Here is a 4249-nt window from a genome sequence, read left to right as displayed (position 1 = left end):
CAGTGATATGCGGTTTTGGGGTTTGCATTGTCATGTTGGAATATGGTCTTTATCCCAGTGCTCATAAAGGTTTTTACACTCTTGTCACACTGTTATCCTCAATGCATTTTGGAGTCATTGCGCTACAGCCAGATTTTTGTGCGATCTGGAGGTATGATGTTGTCACGTCCCTCAGGCCAATAGTTCGATCTTTGTTAAAGTCCGAAAGATGAAGATAAGTTGCACGTGCACGACCTCTGAGCGTTATGTGTACCGATCACATCCATAAAAGTCTCAGCAACGTTAGACACAGGCAATGGCCATCATGTAATCACTGGCTTTGTGCTGTACGGAAAAATATTGAAATTAAATCGCACAAGGATAAAATTTTGATTAACATATCACAAACGCGTGGAAACACTAGAGTTCCAGTTTGGTAGCGTTCAGTCATGATGTTGATTCGAATCGATGTAGCTTGAAAACCGAGACGATTCTATTCAGACGCTGCCGCGATGGATGCCTCAGCCATCGAGATCGGGAGTAAAAACCAGTGACTGGCGGGATGTCGGAGACACCCATTGGAAGCTCGAGTATTTTATCGAAGTGACGTGGCGAGAATACAGAGAAGATTTATTGGAATCCAAAGCTGTTCACACGAGATTCGGTATGGACATGATGACCTTCTTCTTCGACTGCAATGGATCTTCGCTCTTTGAGTTCCCGAGCATGGAGCCGCAATCAGTGCGCAGCACTACGAAGACAGTTTGGAGAAAGTGCGCACGCCATAATGCCAAAACACCAGGAATGCTGTCGGATGGAATCATTCTGTAGCACGGCCGCCCCACACTGCCAATCGAATGAAGGCTGTGATTAAGCTGTTTGGTTGGGAAACACTGCAACATCCTCTGTACAGTCCGAATGTTCGCAGTGGAATTTTCGCAGCTTTGGTGACCTGAATAATGATACTCAAAGAGTGGGTTTCAGTGGCATGCGTATGTATAAGAGTGCGTGTGATTCTGGTGTTTCTAAAACTAAAACTAAACTCCTGCCGAACAGACCATGGAGACCCAACGATACCGACCGGCCGCCGTGTCATCCTCAGCCAATAGGCGTCATTGGAGGCGGATATGGAGGGACATGTGGTCAGCACACCGCTCTTCCCGCCGAGACCGGAGCCGCTACTTCTCAATAAAGTAACTCCTCAATTTGCTTCACAAGGGCTGAGTGCACCCCGCTTGGCAACAACGCTCGGCAGACCGCATGGTCACCCATCCAACTGCTAGCCCAGCCCGACAGCGCTTATCTTCGGTGATCTGACGGGAACCGGTGTTACCACTGCGGCAAGGCAGTTGGCACTGTTGTGTTCCCACAAAACAGAAATTGATCGTCCCGTCTCCCAGTGGGATGTATTTCGCGATGCGTGTGGTGATTACTTTTGAACGGAACCATTTCATGGTGCTTTGTATTGGGCGTTGGATTTTAATTTGACTGTCCCTTGTACATTTTTTTTTTTTAAATTGTGTGTTGGAACACACATAACATATCAATGGGGCAAGTTGAAAATTTGTGTCGGACAGAAATTAGAACTCGGGTCTCCTGATTACTAGGCAGATGCATTGACCACTACGCCATCTGGACACTGTGATCACGGCAAACGCACAGACTACCCTAACACATCGGTCGTCAGACCCAGAGTCCCAGCTTACACCACACACTATTGATGTAGATCCCTGCTCATTAGCCTTATTACTCGTGGCATCTCGCCGATTCCTGTAACAGTTACAGCTGGGCGTGATCTGCGCTGATTGGATCATTGGCACTTTCCTCCGCAAACATACATGTGGTGTCTGTTCTTTTGAGCATGTCCGAAAGAAAAGATATCACATGAATATAACCAATTCCAGCGTCTCAAGATCTGCGAAGCTGCAGTTAAACGGGAAGCCAAATCAGTGTCGTCTCCCAACTTTTGAACGGCGCCCTCGTGAGAAATCCCGACGGAGGGTATTTCCGCGCCGGCCCTCCTTTCCGAGCAGCGGTGAAAATGAAGCAGCGAGGCGCCACGAGTGTCCCGTAATTTACGAGGGAAGCGGGCCGCCTCTGCGGTATAATCCGGGCCGCAATATAGTGAGGCGGCTAAGTTACGGCCGGCCGCATCCATCGGCGCGTCAGAGGAGCGCCCGCTGCGGATTTAGCACGCGGCAGGGGGTGCCCGCCGCCGCCGCTGCCGCTGCTGCTGCGTGGGCCCATTGTCTGCAGTCTGGGCTCTGCCGGCTCATTACGGCAGCGGCGGGGCCCGGGCCAACGACATCTGCCGTTCGCCATCCTCAAATAAACATTTGTCACCCATTTATGAACTGGGCGATGATACAGAGCTGCTCCCTAATGTGGAGAGAGTCATATCCCGTAGCATTATTCACGTTATACCAGATGTAAATACGACTAACTTCCTGGTCAACGACTGGAAGCTGATAGAATGTAACAGTAAACATCCCACAGATGGTGCTTTAATGAATCGAACTCCTGTGCCGTGTCGAATGGCACAGCTATTTTCCCCAGGCCAGAGATATGGCCATTGGTGTGAGTAGTACCGGCAGCACCAGAGAGAGATAAGGGTGGAAACCATGGCGCGACTGGAAGAATGGATGGATGAGGAAGTTAGTCAGTTTATTGAGTGGCACGGAGGAAGTCCGTACTGGCTGGAGCCAAAGTCCGAGAGCCTCAAGGGGCTACCGCGTGTTTCGGTACCGGACGAGACGACAATCAGCATGTGTGGAGCTGCCGTGCTGACAACAATCTGGGTGGAGCAGTTGCCGTCTTTCCTGGTCATTGCAGCGGATTCGAGGTGACAATTTCGGCGGATCGTAAATAGCAAATCTGAATGATTTTGCAGTTAACGGTAGCACCCTGATGGCCTTGGCTTAAGGCATTGCACCATCTTATGTTCGAATCTGCGTTAAGTGTTGCCAAATGTAAATAATTTCCTGCATGGAGCTCGGTGAGCTCTGAGTTATGTCTCGTATGTTTTTATCTCAGGTGGGAGTGTGGCTGATTACTTTTTCGACAGCGGGCGAGGTGATACGTGTGACTGGTTTAAGGTTGTTGTGTTTCACTTGATGCAAGACCTGCCTGATGTGTGTGTTAACTTTCACCTTACAAACACCTTGCAGTCCCCGTTCTTGAGGTTATTTGCTGTATTGCACGTCCTGTGCAGTACCACTGGATCATAGCGTCTGACTTCTTCACCTCTGACAGTAGGCGGCTGCCGAAAAAGAGCTTCGATTTATTTAAGCTGCTAAAATCACGTTCTTAGTTTTTCGATAAATCTTTTGTGTTATAATAACGCTGTTTCGACCAAGCAAATTCACTTACAACTGCGGGTGATACAGAAATCACATAAGCAGTAGCTCGAGGAAAGATCACAGCATACAGATTTGACGATGCAGAATTACTGTTGTTATGTATAATCATCAATTGTTCTGGAGCTGACACTGCTGTCGGCGCACATCTAGATGTGCATAGCGACATGTTCCACAAATAAACTACCTAAACAACTCCTCCAGTTTCCACAAACATCTCTCATCGGCCTAAATGGTTAGAAGTGGAACGTACTGTTTCACAGAATCGACATGTTACGCCACAGGTGCCCCCAGTGTGACGAAAGATGTTGTGTGCTCAGTTTACATCAGTAATTACAACATCGGATAAAGTTAAAAATTATTCACTAACTAATAACAGTATTACTCTTATTCGATTATTATTATTATTATTATTATTACTATTATCTACACATAAGATCCTTAAAGACAAACCCATTTTTATTTCTTCAAACATCTATTATATGTTTAGGTATATTTCTTATATTTCAGTCCTTAGTCCTTAGTACAGTCCTTAGTGAATATTAGGTTTTCCAGGATGAACTTGACTTCGCAGTGTCTCTACTTACTTATCTGTATATATTACAAGAATAACCATCACATTCAACATTCTTCTTCTTTGTAACATATACCTGACTCATCATTTGTTACGTGCTCTTCTTTTTTTTCATGATTCGCGAAAGCTTAGCTCTCCTTTTTGCATTTTCACTTTGGAACTGATTTATCACGTATTTCGGCTTGCTTAGTTAAAAGACAGAGCGCCTCTTTAATAGCCCCTTTTCACATTCAATTCACTTCCTTCAAAATACTGATGTATGACTATTCTATTTTTACATGCTATAACCTAGTAACTGGCTTTTCCATTTCGAATTTTATTGTTCTATTTATATCGAATT

General features: G+C 46.0%; 1 pseudogene; it reads right to left on the bottom strand.

The window, feature by feature from the left end:
• Positions 1–1215: 1215 nt before the first annotated feature.
• Positions 1216–1333, bottom strand: LOC124597081 (annotated as a pseudogene).
• Positions 1334–4249: the final 2916 nt, after the last annotated feature.

The sequence above is a fragment of the Schistocerca americana genome, chromosome 2 (genome assembly GCF_021461395.2).
Source record: "Schistocerca americana isolate TAMUIC-IGC-003095 chromosome 2, iqSchAmer2.1, whole genome shotgun sequence".
Taxonomy (NCBI): domain Eukaryota; kingdom Metazoa; phylum Arthropoda; class Insecta; order Orthoptera; family Acrididae; genus Schistocerca; species Schistocerca americana.
This window is presented reverse-complemented; position numbering and strand designations above follow the sequence as displayed.